This window comes from Acromyrmex echinatior, chromosome 3, assembly GCF_024713525.1.
Source record: "Acromyrmex echinatior isolate Ae372 chromosome 3, ASM2471352v2, whole genome shotgun sequence".
NCBI classification, from domain to species: Eukaryota; Metazoa; Arthropoda; class Insecta; order Hymenoptera; family Formicidae; genus Acromyrmex; species Acromyrmex echinatior.
In genome coordinates, this window is record NC_141854.1 from 5,188,416 (window position 1) to 5,203,761 (window position 15,346).

Genomic DNA, 15,346 nt, shown 5'->3' on the forward strand with positions numbered 1-15,346 from the left:
ATGCGCCATAAGCGTATAAGCTTTGGAATGATGACAGAAAACGCGAGGTTGTTTAGGTGGTCTTCATTCCGACTGCTGGAGCACTCGGAATTTCTTACGCTGTTCTTTTGAAACAAACTCTTTCTCTTCCCCAACATTGCACGTCCAATACGAAAAAGGTACGCTCACATCGCCGACGACAAGAAAATCCCGGCGAATAACGACCGCTCGTTCGACGGTATCTCTTATATGTATACAAACGACATCGCGTCGCTTCAGATCGACTTAACCATCTCTCGCTTACTTATGTATTTATTCGATCATATTTGAATAATTGGCCACCCGATAGGGCCACTGCTTAATAAATGGTTAGCTTGTTTCGCGTGATTTATGTCGATGCGCGCGAATAAAGAAAAAGATGAATTTTCATTGAAGAATAGAAAATTATACTAAGTAAGTACTTTGTAATAATGCGGATGAGATAACAAATAACCTATATTTTACGTTATGTAAACAATATTTTTATATAGTCTCTTATTTTCAAGAAATTACTTTTATACTTGGATTATTTGTAGATGTACGATAAATTTATAAACTTTTCATATTAGAATGTCGTAACTTTTTAAAATTATGCGTTTCGTTTTTAAGTAGTTAAACATACAATACTACACTGTTTTTTCGAAGTGCATACTATAACTCCAGATCTTAAATTTCAATAAATTTATTTCGTGCATTTCATTAATTGGGATATTTTTTTAATTGCGTTTTATACACAAAATCATGAAGCATTAAGTAAATATATTAGTTTCCATTATGAATAAAAAAAAACATTTACAATAGGGAATATTAGCGTACGTATATGCATTGCATATATAGATGTAAGCTGCTTATTTTAAAGGTGATGTAGTTTCAGTTTCAAAATCTTGGTAAGATAAATATGCCACAGCAGTATGCATACTCATCTCATTAAAATTCATGATGTTAAAATTCAACTTGTGTCGGTTCAAAAATAAGCTATGCGTATGTTATTTTCTCACCTTTAAAAAATTTATAAAAAATGATATATAATGCAAAGAATATGTTTTGTTAGTTGGTGAAGTAGCTTGTTACGGTATAAATGGATCGCTACACTATATCTGTAAATAGGACTAATGAAAAGGGTTGCTTTGTGATGCAAAAAAGACTTATTATCTGCCTTAACGACCAGACTTATTATTTGCTATTCTTGTCTTTGTCGCATTAGGTTATTAGGAGAGCACAGTGCCATTATCTTTATCAATACGGCATTATGGCAGCCAAGTCTTTTTGTGATGAGTCGGAGCATGTATCAACCGAGACAAGTAAATCACGTGAGTGCACCTGCTGGGTAGACGTTAGAAGAGCTTGGACAACTTTCTTTCAAGCGCACAAGCTTTCACATCTTGAAATGCCTTGCTGCATTTTAAATATATGTGCATGAAGATGTAATTTTTTGTTGTTCCTTTTTAGCTAAGTACCTACATAATATATATTTACAACATTTCTAAAAGAAGAAACGTTTATTCTATCCGGTAAACGGAAAAATAACTTAATGAAAGTTTCTACATTTCTATCATTAGTCTATGGATAGTTTGGCAATTATGAGTGACTTATTATTAGACTATTATTTTTATCTTGACCGTTGCGATTTTATATTCTAAAAAGATATCTTTTTTCTCTAAACTACAAAATATCTTTTACTTAATCATTAAGAATATTTCATTAAGAATATTTTTAAAAAAGAACAAAATGTGCCTTCTCATTTATGCATTTTATGGCACGTTTAGCTCTCTCGATTGTTTCCTTTAAATTCTTTGTACGTAGCTTTATACTTTCATTACTACTCAGGATCTTTCTACTGATGTGTTCTTTTTGTTTCAAGGATAAATAATAATTATAAAACTTATTTTTTCATGTTTATCATGAATATGACGTAAAGTGAGATACGGATCAAGGAAGCTATATCCGCTTGTGGTGGCTTATAAAAATGCATGCGTACCTTGGTGAGTGCATCAAGAGGGAATGCCGAGATATACACACTTCCATCCCCTTCCCCTCCGTCCCACCCTCCCTCTATGTTTGTGTACATATCGACAACTCGCGGGAGTACCCGCTTCCTCACACACTCAACGTGGATACTCAACTCAGACCGCAAACAGTGGAGCGCCACGCTTCGTAAAATAAAACGATGCAGTATATACGACGCCCTCGTAACTTGCAAAAAATGCATGGAACACGGTGCATAATGCGTTCGATCCAAAAAATCTCTAGGGCGAATGTTCCAATTACTTTCAGGTAGACTGGGATTTTCCGTGTTTTACATAATCACAATCCCATATTGATCGCCCATATTTTTTCGACGTGAGCGAAATGTCATTTCATAAACCATACGCGGAGTTTTGTTGCATCCGGATTAAATCCTGTCTTTCGCACGAAAATAGCTTCTTCTTTAACGAATAAATATACGGGCAGTTCATTCTCTAATCCTATTCGTGGAATATTTCGTAGGAATGAGATTTCTCTATGTGCCGTATAAACAGAGACACTGCGCGACATTCACTGGTACTTATGAATAATTATTATCTCATAATTAAAAAGCTTTGACGTTATTATAAATTATATAAAAAAATTAATACAAATTACATAAAAACAAGATAAAATAGAGAGTATTTTAAATTATTTTATCTGAAAATATGGAATCTACATACACACACACACACACACACAGAAATCTTTTAATCCCGTTAATGATTCTGATGAATAATGTATTGCAAAATAAATTCAGACGTATCCATTTACATACCGACAGTATAGAACGCAGTTTTTCATTTTTTTCCAACTTTTGGATTTTTAAACTTTTTTTAAATTCAAGAAAATTCAATACAGTCGATTTATATATCTATCAATTGGAATTGCTTTTTAAGAATATCCTTGCATGCATAAAGTAAGACGTTTTCCAACATATGAAAATATTGAAATTTTCAAAAAATTTCTTACTTTTTTTAAGTAACAACAAGAAAAACGTAATATTGCCCGTGGAATAAATATATGGAAAGAACGGTTTTGCTGAATCTAGAAATTTAACCAGATACAGAGCTAAAAATAAATTTGTTGGACAGTTAAAATAATTATGTAGGATGCTTAAGTTGATTGCTAGAATGTAAAACGGTTTGCAACATTGCTCATTATGCTTGAATTTCCTACATAATTATTTTGATTTCCAACAAAATTGTTTTCAGATCTGTACTGTCTAAATTTTAAAAATGTATAATTACACGAATGTATATAATTTATGTATTATCATTGCGGAAACTCACATAGGCATTTTTACTTATATTGAATCTCGGAGCCACAATACTATTAACTTAATTTATTTTAATTAAAATTTTAGATGTTTTATAACAAAATAGTTTTATTTCATTATTTGTTTCAAAGGTATAGTATGTATAGTTTTAATGAAATGTATAGTTTTAAGATCGGATTATTAACAATGATGAAAATCTTTTGAAAATTTCAGAACTTTCTTAGGACGTTATGCATGGATTAATTATTAATTATAACTTCTAATGACTTGCCGTTTTGATGGTACGTGTCATGCGTTGCTATGAAGTTACTCCACAGAATTGGCTGACATAACTGCAAACAAGATAAAATAATTACAGTTATAATCCGTATAAGTCGCAATTTTTTTATGCATGGTTGATAGCTAGATCGATAGCTGGATAAAAATTAATTCAATGAATCTCTTTATGCAGTAATAATAACGAGAGATTAGACATTGCTGACATACTTTCATTGTATAGTTAATATTAATACGACAATTTATGTTACTATACATTTTCGTAATTTTTACGTATTAAAATATTTCATGTGCTGTTTACATTACATTATAATTATGACGAGCAAGAGTCACACACACACACCGTATACATGTGCTATAATTTCTGGCGCAATATATACGCTCATTCGTCAATTTATAGATTAAATATTCATGGAAATATTATACGTTTTATGATGCAATGTAAAAGCTATCGAGGGTTACAGTACATTTTTGTTCTGAATAATACGAATATTGTAACGTAATCACACTAATCACTTGTTTGATGCTTATTATCATGCGTAATCAGAATTTTGTATAAGAGAGGAAAGCAAATTAGATTTGAAATTTTTGAACTCGAAGGAGGGGATAATCGAGTGGTATGAATTATTGAACTTATTTCATTTCATATTATTATTTTTAGTTAGTTATTACTAGCAGATAAAAATCACAAAATTACACATATTTAATTTCGTTTAGTTTATTAATTTATTTTATTGTTCTTTTAAAGCTGTAAAGTAATTCTTTAAACTGGAAAAATTTAAATTTATAACACTAGCGGTCTTGGATTCTTAGAAAATCTTTCTATAATATTCATCTCCAATTCTATCTCCTTTTCTAAAATTAGTTTCTTGTAAGTAAATACTCATTGAGGGGATCTTAGTCGTTTTTACTGATTACACGTAATCATTTTTTATGTCACAATTTTTTTATGAGTTTGAAAATCTTTTCTAGAATTAAAATATAACACGTATCTGTGAAATGGAGTTTATATTGAGAATGAAAACATTTTTTAATTGAGGTTTTTATCATTTTTTATCCAATATAGCATCGAGCTATCAACATCGCGACAATATTTGCTTAATATAAAAGCTTTGCAATCCGTACTTATGAAATAGTAGTTCATAGACTAGAGTTTACATGACAAACGTTGTTAAATTCTTAGAATTAGACTTAGCTATTTAATTTGATATAAAAATGCGTTACGAAAATTTGTGCGTATGTGTGTAAATTCTGTTGAGTAAATAAAACAGACTTTAGGATCCTTTTAAGGGAATGCGATATAGAATACGCGTAATGAGTATTGAATTTGATCGATGTAGATAAAATAGATTCTTAATTCCAAATAAAATATTACGTACATTAAATAAAATATTATGTATATTTCTTGTTCTTCTTATACAGGGTGTACAGTGCCAAAACAATGATTTCAGCATATGAAAATAAATCGGAAATGTTTAATAAACACATGTCTGATTCCGAACATTTTTGGAGTTATGGGATATTGAAATAAGAAAACATAAATCGTAGTGGATGTTGTTTAATGTTTGTTATTCTGTTGTTCTAAATCCTGAATTTTTTTCTCATAGATCTTTCATTCATCCCCAAAATGTCAAATACACATTTCTCCTTGATCACTATTCTCATTAAATTAAAAGAGATCAGGACGCTCCTATTATATATAAATAGCTAGCTGGAGAAGTCCCGATCTCACACCACTGAATTTTTTCCTTTGGGGACAAATGAGAGATGTAGTCTATCAGAATGAGATTCAGAATGCAGAACAATTATGGCAACTGATTATGGATACTTAACTGCCAATATCATCCGCAAAAGTCCAAATATTTGTCATCAAGTCCGATAGCAATTTATTAATTCATACTAGTAAGTCGACGAAGTGTGTCAAAGTCGACGAAGAATTTTTGAATATCTTTTGTAAAGCATTAAATAGAATAACGAACATTAAACATTTATTACATTTATTAATGTTTTTTGTTACTTCAATATCCCGTAACTCCGAAACCGTTCCCGCAGAGTCGGAACGGTTTATTATAATATGTTTATTAGATATTTTCGACTTGTTTTCATCTGCTAAAACCATTGCAGCAGTTTTAGCACTTGCAGAGATACCCTATATATCGCATGAATATTAGATTATGTACATTCAGATTATACTTTTCCATTCACTTCTTTTGTAAGTTTCAAAATCATAATTTGAAGATTTCATTATATTCTTATACATTATTAAATGAAGAAAAGAAATATTTTTTATTTGGATATATACTTAGAATCATTTATAATTTATAGATGTGAAGAAATAACTTACTGATAACAGGAAATTGTAATTTACACCTTTTTTATTTTTCATACAAGTTTGTAATTTCCCCCCACAGCTATTTGGGTTTTTTTCTTTTATTTTAAAGAAGAATTTTTTATTCTATATAAGGAAAACGAAGAAAATGGAAAAGTTCGAAGTGCGCGTTTCAGACGACTGCAGCATCCCCTTAAGCGATTTTAATTATTTTTATTCTTTAAAGCCCACTTTACACGATCTACAATTCACGACAGTATTCGAAACAGAATTCTATAATATTTATAATTTTAGGTATCCAATTATAAATATTATAAATATAAATATAGATGAGAAAAATTTATTATATTACAAAAAATACGATAATGAATACGTAGAATAAGTTGTATTTATGTCATTTATATAATACATGATGGAAAACCTATTTGCCTATCCAATTAGACACGACTCTATTCATAGCGCTTATAGATTTTCAATTTTCCAATTGACCAATTACGAGTATTTATACCGTACGCACATTTAATGCTTTAAAAGCTTTCTATAGTAAGCCATTAGTAATAAATCAGAAGTCAGAAGCTAAAAATTGACCAAGTCGAGTATTCTTCTCGTATTCGACTATGATCAATTTCTTATTGATCAATTTCTAGTTCTTGACATCTGATTTATTATTAATAATGGCTTATTATAGAAAGTCTCTTATATTTATAAAATGAAACATTATAATATTTATAAATTTATAATTCTGATTATTCATATGTTTTCATAACTATATTATAAGATGCATAAAAGTATAAATAGAATTCTGTCGCGAATTATACATCGTCTAAAGTAGGGTTAAGATTTAGAAGGAGACTGTGCCTTTCCTCTTGGCTACGCCCATGCTTATTGTCCACCAGTAAAATAAATAAATAAATACTTACCGGTTAGAGTGTGAAGTTGTCGCGTCAGTCATTACCAGAAGCCCGATACATCGGAGCGATCGAAGGTCGATAGTTTGCGAAGTGGTCGGACGAGTGTTTATCATCGCGAAAGAGGAGCTGTCGCGTGAAAGACGTTAGAAATATTACTGTCGCAATATCGAACGAGTTACGCGACATTACCCGGCAAATATCGAATAACTTACGCGACATTAAACGCGCGACGTACGTATGTACGTACTACGTCGGTGACACAGCGAAGCGAGGCGAGCAGAGGCGAGTGTCGAGAGACACGCGGCTCACATGTCTACTACGTAACGTAGGAAAGGTGCTAAGCGATCTCGCTTCCGGCTTCTCAGAGAGCTCGCTCTGCAAACTGTATTTATCATCGTTGTAAATTTCGCCCTTCGTAAAACGGAAACACGATTCGCGCGTACCGCGTCACGGTCATCGGCGCGTTACTTTAAAATAAAATAAAAAAGAAAAAGAAAAGAAAAGAAATGTATGACGCGCGCGGAAGCCGTTTACTCGCTCGCGCGCGGAGCACCCGGCACACTTCGCGAGCGCTTCGGCTCACCTCGGGAATCTTCGGCCGGACTCGGGCGAGCGACCGGCGCGCGCCCCATGCCCCACTCGGCGCTCACTTCGTTCAGTACCCGTCGTGCAGTCGTCGTTAGTTGTCGCGTCTTTATCCCTACCATGGTCGGCTGAGCGAAAAGTCACCCTCGGCTTACCACCGGTATTACGCACTGATCGCTTCCAAATTACCTACACAATTTGTGCGCGTGATGAGGCGTGAGAAATCGAAGCGAGCTGTTTTCATTGAAATTTCAATCTGGTGACAGTACTTACGTCGAATCTCGCGGAGTTCCGTGGTGGTGAAAGTGGTTCGCGATTAGTTCTTTCAAACTCGATATAAGATTGACAAGAATCTGAATCGGCGCGAAAACAATGTTCGCCCGAATGATCTAGAGGTGCTGATCGCGCGCTCCGAATTCGCAACAAGTTGCTGGAGTGTGTATTCTTACGATTTCTTCGTCTCTTCTCCGTTTCGTCTTTACGCGTGTGTGTGCGTGGGTTTCGTGTATGTTCGTGAGATCGAGAGGATTAATACGGTGATGGCCCTGTGAGAGAGAAGTCATCGTTCTCGACGATGGTAATCGAACCTTCGAACGTGGAACGGACTGTAGTGACGGGCGATCGCATTCGGAGGGAATGTCGTGTGCTGTGATTATCATCGCCCCCAAGGATCTTTTACACGGTAATATTGAGTGAGAAGAATTATTTCTTCTTATTTATCTCATTTTCGCCAAGATTATAAGTACAGATCGCATAATAATTATCGCAAGACGTAATCGATAGGAAACGTTTCGCGAGGAGGAATTAACGGTTTCTGTAAACGTTCGTAACGTGAGTGGACGATATTCAGTCGAATGATCAATGTAGCACGATTAATGCTTCCCACACACAAATAAGTGAGAGCTTATTTAGTAATGATGTTGATTATTATTTGATTAGGCCATTTACCTCGAATCCGTAATCCTATATATAGGGAATATATATTCCAAACGGTAATTTTGGAGGATACGCATTCTGGAGCAACATGAAGTTTGCACTTCATTATTTCTAGTTGTATGATATTGCACGGAGAAAAATGTAAAGTAATAGAATTTTATGCAATTGACAGATCATATAGGGACAGACGTTTAGTTACTTTATAAAATTTATTTTTTTGATAAATGAGTGATCGTCGTACAGCTGTACTTTAAAGTATTTTTTACATTTTGTAAAGTAAATTGCTGCTGCAATTTGTTATTCTTTTTAATTTATAAATTATCATACATTTCGATAAAATTTATTTTATTAACGAGTATTTTTTGTGTGCCTTAATGACAAGATTTATTTTACTGCGCGGTAAAAATATCGAATATGTAAAGTTTTATCGAGTGATCGCGTTTACATTTTTTATTTTTAAATAAATAAAGTCTGTTATAAGCTTAGCAAAAATAATCAGAATATTTTTACGAAACTTGTAAGACTATCTATTTACTACATGAGGCATCTTAACCCTTTAATGTATGATTTTCCTGTCCTTTACTACACATGATATGTCATTCGTGTCTCGAATGAATTTTCATCACTTCAACAAATATATATATAAATATTAATGTTTCTATCGATGTAGTTTAATTTTAATCTTAGTTCAACTAACTGTTTATCTTTTTCTAGTTCTAAAAATTAGAGAATATGAAAAGTAAATTGAATTGAGTTCTACATTGATAGAAACTGGTATTAGTAGTTCTTACATGTACTTTATGACATCTTTAGAAAATAATTATAAAGTTGTGTATTTAAAAAAATTGTATATAAGTATTACATTTAATTACGTGATGCTCCCAGTTTTTCGAAAAGGAAAAGAAGTGTGCAGGACACGAATCACCCAATCGCATGTATACTAAGGTTTCCAAAATTATACTTCTTGAAAGTAACTTTTTAATACTGACCTCTGCTAGTCTTAGTATTTTATTGAATATTTCTGGAATTAAACTAGAAACTAAGATGGAATATTCGAATTCTTCTAAAATTAAGTTATATTAAATTTACTTTTCCTGTTATAAAATTTAAATATATATGTATATTTGTTGAAATATTGCTAGAGTTTTGAAATACATTATTATAATATTGCTAATTATGAATACATCATATTAAAATATACATGTGTGTTTAAACGCATACGCATATGTATATTTTAATATTTGTAAATTTAAATCTACGCATATATTAAATTTATAACAAGAAAATTAAATTCTCTTTATTTTAATATTCTTTTTTTTTATAAAAACTGTCTCTTTGAAATATTTGAATTTAATTAATATATAAATATTTCATTTATTTTGCTTTTAAAATTTGGCAGCATAATATCTTATTATTTCGGTTGTGCGCGAACTCAGAGATATTTTACAAACAGAAGAATATTACGCTGAAATTCAGTGAAACTTGAAGAGTGCTCTTTCGCGTATTTTTACACATATAAGATTCAACATACTGTTTAAATATTTCTTAACAATACAGTAACGCAAAATGCGTTATTTCTTATACGCGTATATACTTATTTTTCATTATTTATCATAAAAATTCTCCGTTTTCACGTATAATTCTGTGCTTATTTGATTTCTGTTCACATTTAAAAAGCGACGATGCACGTTCGTAATTTTTAATTGCGGTGCTCCAAATTAAAAATTGTACAGCATTTTTTTTCGCAGAGCACCATATTCAGCTTTGTTACGCTCATTAACACTACTCTTCCCTTTGCAACCTTTTCCTTTAATTTTCGTGACAGTTTCACGATGAGCCAATTTAAAAATTTTTAATTGTAACGAACAGCAATGAGGTCCATTGATCATAAGTTTATGCGTGACCGGAGGATGGTGAATAATGAAACTATTCAAAAATATATTTTGTATTAACGAAATAAACACACACACACACACACACACACACACACACACACACACACACACACACACACACACACACACACACACACACATACGCACGCGACTGTTTATTTGCAGTTAATCGACAATATGAGATCGCCATAGATATACAAATAAAATAACATTATTAGGTGCAATTGAATTTATTCGGTGCGACATTGTCACATTGAAATAATGAGATATTATTTACTATCTTAAAGCGGACCATATTGCACCGAATATGTGAATACGGAATATTGGAAATATTGTGTTACGGTGTACAGAAATCGAGTCATATTTTCTGCTTTGCCGTAGTGTAGCGGTGTAGTCGAGGTGTAGTTCTCTACCACTAAAATATATTTATGAATTGCAATAAAATTGTATTACATTATTTACATCATTACGCGTACGAAGAATGCAATTGTAATATTGTAGTATCGTGTCTCGAGACTTTCCGTATAATATAGTAGCTTCAAATTAATTTTAATCGTGTCACATTGTTTCTCGACATTTGCCGCCTCTCGTTTCCATGTATCATAAATCATGTGCGATTTCGAGAATAAATATGCATCTCGTCCATCACGGCGTCGCATGCAAGCATCCGCTTGGAGCGACTTCGTAGTGTTGTATTCGCACTTCGCTAAAAGAATTTTAATCTTTGTAAAATTTTCATATTAAATCTACGCGTTCACTCCCGAAAGGGATCTTTCTTCGAAAAGAGTCCTTTTCGGGAACGATCGTAGTTCACATGCGATGTAACGATCAATCGGATGCGATAATGTCGGGAACAGTTACACAGTATTACACGGGACTTAAATAGGGTACTTGTCACTCCTTGACTGGCAATTTTCTCGAAAAAGGCGCGCGTTGCCAGTCACGAAAACAATTTATGCCTTTGTGATCGGAAAGATGAAAGAATCTTCTATAAAAAGCTGGCCCGTCACGTTAGAAATTATACCTGATGGAGAAACGACGATCTTGAATACAACTGCTGATTCGTCCCTTTTTTTTGTCGCATTTTTTAATCTGATTTGTTTTTCAATATATTAATCGGCACGATTTGATGTTTGATATGCTTTACCGAAATATAATACCATTAAATTGTAATGAAATGTACGTTATTTATACATTTCTTTTTGACAAACTAAAAGACAAAATTAATCTAATTTTGCTTCGTTTGATAAATTTAATTTTAGTTAAAAATTACTTGTAATATATTAATAAACGATAATTATGTTTTTATTATTAATTAAATTATATTTCTCATGATAAAATAGATTTATTTTGTTTATTTGATTAATAAATTATTAAATTTATTTAATATATTAATTAACATATAGATACTTGCATATTTATGTATTGTTGCATAGTTAAACTTTTAGTACCACTAGTTCTTGTTCAAGATCAATAATGCTTTCATTATTTATTTTATTTACAGAAACATTTTATTAAAGTAACAAACGGTTTATCTATATTGATGATTCATTCAATTAATGGAATGAATTAAATTTGATTAAATTAAATACAAATTAAATTTGTTATTGGATTATGGATAAAATAAAGTGAATGCTTTCACTCTTATTTATAGAAGCCAGGCTTTTGAAAAATATAAATGAGATATTAAAACATAACATAAGTTTGCATTCACTGATATGAAGTTTCGAAAAACATGAGACAATATAAATTCTGAAAGTATAAATTGTAATTCTTTATATATATTGATAGGAAAGTTAATATCCATATTTCGGTAACAATTAAATTTATAAATACATATTTTACATATATGTGTCGACTTTGTAATAAAAATCAAGGATTATTTACACGAAATGTATAATATATTTTTATTTCATATATTTCCATATTAAAATGAATATATTTTTGTTTATATGAAATATTTACAAAATACGAGAAGCACCACACAGTCAACATTAGATATTAAACTGTTTTACATATATATATATATATATATATATATACAATATATATATATATATATATATATGTGTGTGTGTGTGTATTTTTTTAAATGGATTTATATTATAAATCTTATATATTTTTAATGGATTCAGAAATAAGAACTTACTATAAAATATTACCTCAACCGAAATTATATTTTTCACAATAAATTTTTTATAGGTTTAGTCTTACGATGCTTCTAACTGGAGAGATTATTAATATTTCAGATTGATTGTGTTGAAAGTCTGAAAATAATCGGTCCTCACAATCGCATTTAAAATATATTCTATGTATTAGTTTAAATATCTCTAACTTTGATCATAAATGGCGCTCTCATATTTAGTTGATTTTATTCATATAAACCTTATTTCTAATCATTATTGAAATATTCGCTTAAAATATTTGCATCGTTTGTGTCGATTTGATTCACTGATTTACATTTGTACATTTAACTTCGTATATCGTGAATCTTCTGAAACATTCGTACATTTCGCAATCTCGCATATTTAATATTGCATTGTATTATTGAATCTGCATTAAATCTCATTGAAATCGATTTAATTTGAATAATAATGAGAAAAAGACAGGTATAGTTTGATATGGAGTAGGAATCGTTACGACAATGTCGCCATACTGCATACGCAGCGAAACGGAATTTTCGCGGTCATTAAATTCACCTATTGTCCGGTACGTTTATAAGCGTGTAGAGATCAGAGAGAGAGGAGAAGATGGTTAGGGCTCGACCCTCGATCCTTCGGGTGGGTGACCACCGAATAATTCTACCGGTAGGTGCGTCAATGCATTTACATGGAAATCTGATGACTGGGTAGGCGATTACATTCCTGACATTAATGCTGTTTCATCTACAGATGGATTTGAGTGGTATGTGTCTTAAGAATCCTTGGCATTTTGCATTGTGATATATTTTATTCACACCGTAATTTTGAATTGATTACGAATTAATTACGTCATTATTATCAATTTCTTTTCTTTTCGCCGAAAAATTGCAATCTGGATGTTATGTATTTTTTTGATGTCACATAAAGACAAATGTAATGTTGGATATCTTTGACAACTTGAGAGTTTAATTAATAAAATAATAATAATAATTATAATTAAATATAGTAGATATAATATAAACGAGATATTTCAGGCAGCAAGTTGAGATATTATTTGTTGTCATTTTGGCATCGAAATGACAAATAACGTCAGTTTTCCACCTGAAATATTCATACATGCAAAAAAAGCTAATTGAAATAAATATGAAACTGAAAGATTGTAACTCTTGAAGTATTTCATGTAATATAACAACAAAATTGCTCTATTATTATGACATGAAATATTTCCATTTATGATGGCGGTATTATTACAACAAGTTTTATATTTTTATTTATTTGATTATTAAAGCATTGTGCGAGTATCATTTCTGAACTGGTTTTTCTATTCATTAAATATCTTGAACTTTTTAACGAGAAATTGTTAGTGGTCCAATTTTGTTAGTATTCCAGTTTTGTTAGTTTCCTAGTAAAGGTATCAAATAAACTAAATTATTTACTATATACAGTAGAGAATAAAAAGAATTGAAGGGAGCTCGGTACAAAAACTGGTCAGCTTCACTTTTTAAATACTATGGTATAAATAAAAAAACTTTTTTGTGATTTATTGTAATTTTAATATTAAAATTATTATAAGAATTTATTATTATTTTCAACATCTTATTGTTCGCTCGTCTTTGACCGTTATTTGTATTATAATTTTAATTGTGTATTCTGCCAATGTTATGTGAAACATTTTACGAAAATCGTTGAAATATAATTAATCACTTTATTTAGAATTGTTGAAACTGCGTTTCTTATACTAAAAGACGCGGAATGTTTAATATGTTAAATTTATGAAAAGTTATTTTTGCCAATGAATTTAACCAGTTTTTGTACTTCAATTCTTTTTCATTGATTTTAATTTCATATAAATTAACGTAATTAATTTGCATGCTTTGTCTGTGCAATAATTATGATTCTCTATTTTAACTTTGAAATTTAAAAAATTGAATGTCTACATGCGTTTAAAAATAATACAATCATTAATTAATTATTTAATCAATTAATCAATTAATTAATCAATTAAACAATTAATCATTTATAATTTTTCAAAATATTTATTACAGTTTTATATTATATGATTTATTATTTAAGGAGCTCTGCATAGAACTATAATATTATCTTATTTTTATTACTATAGTTTTATCTTATTATGTTTTATAATTTTCAGCTAATTATCAGATAAAATTGTCATATACTGAGAAAAAATAACCTAAATTTAAATAAATATTTATTGAATACTGCCAACTAAACATTTATTTACAATAAAATAAATACTTGCTTAATAAAAAGAAGTGATTGTTAAATTAAATAATGTTTTTCGTACCAAATAAATATATTTTTATATTTAATAAATATTTAGTTGATACTATTCAAATAAATATTTATTAAAATTTAGGATATATATTCTCAGTATATAGATTCACGTAAGTTCAAATAGATTCATGTAGATTGTATCTATATGTTTATTTTATCTAAATTGCATAAAATTTTTAAAAAGTTAATGTAGATATATATATATATTGTTACACATATTACATTTAGGATATTGGAATCGCATGTACTTAATGCGTAAAATAAAATAGAATTCCATTGTTAATCACCGTCTCTCTTATTAATGTTCAGATATTACGGAATTAGTGTATACATTTTTAATTAGCGGTTTAACTCTCGAATGGAACTGTCCGGGCACTTCTTTTATACATATAGACTATGTACGATGTGGAATAATGAATCGTAATTTACCTGGTCCCTCGCGATATCTGTGCGTGGAACGTGATTGAACCGTTAATTAGTCTTGAATTAAACGATCCGATGCTGCCCGCTTGCAATTTTACAATTTTACATTGCAATTTTCTCGGGCAATGTACATCCTTCGATACATGCTCACCTCTCACTTGCTTGCTCACTCGTTTGTTTACTCATCCATTGTGAAAATTGCTGCTATTTTTTGCTTCGTTAGATATTCGAGCGGAGAGGAGTGACGAGAGAAA

The 15,346-nt window shown here is 30.6% G+C and overlaps 1 protein-coding gene across 2 annotated transcripts in view; it reads left to right on the forward strand.

Moving 5' to 3' along the window:
* The first annotated feature begins 7,412 nt into the window (after window positions 1-7,412).
* The window catches only part of LOC105144270 (protein turtle homolog B), a 311,040-nt gene continuing 303,106 nt past the window's right edge, over window positions 7,413-15,346 (forward strand). The window contains exon 1 of one of the 2 annotated variants that reach the window (XM_087404939.1): window positions 7,413-8,084. The gene's annotated coding sequence lies outside the window, so the exon portion shown is untranslated. The remainder of the gene's footprint in view (window positions 8,085-15,346) is intronic. The other variant, XM_087404940.1, reaches the window with a different exon arrangement.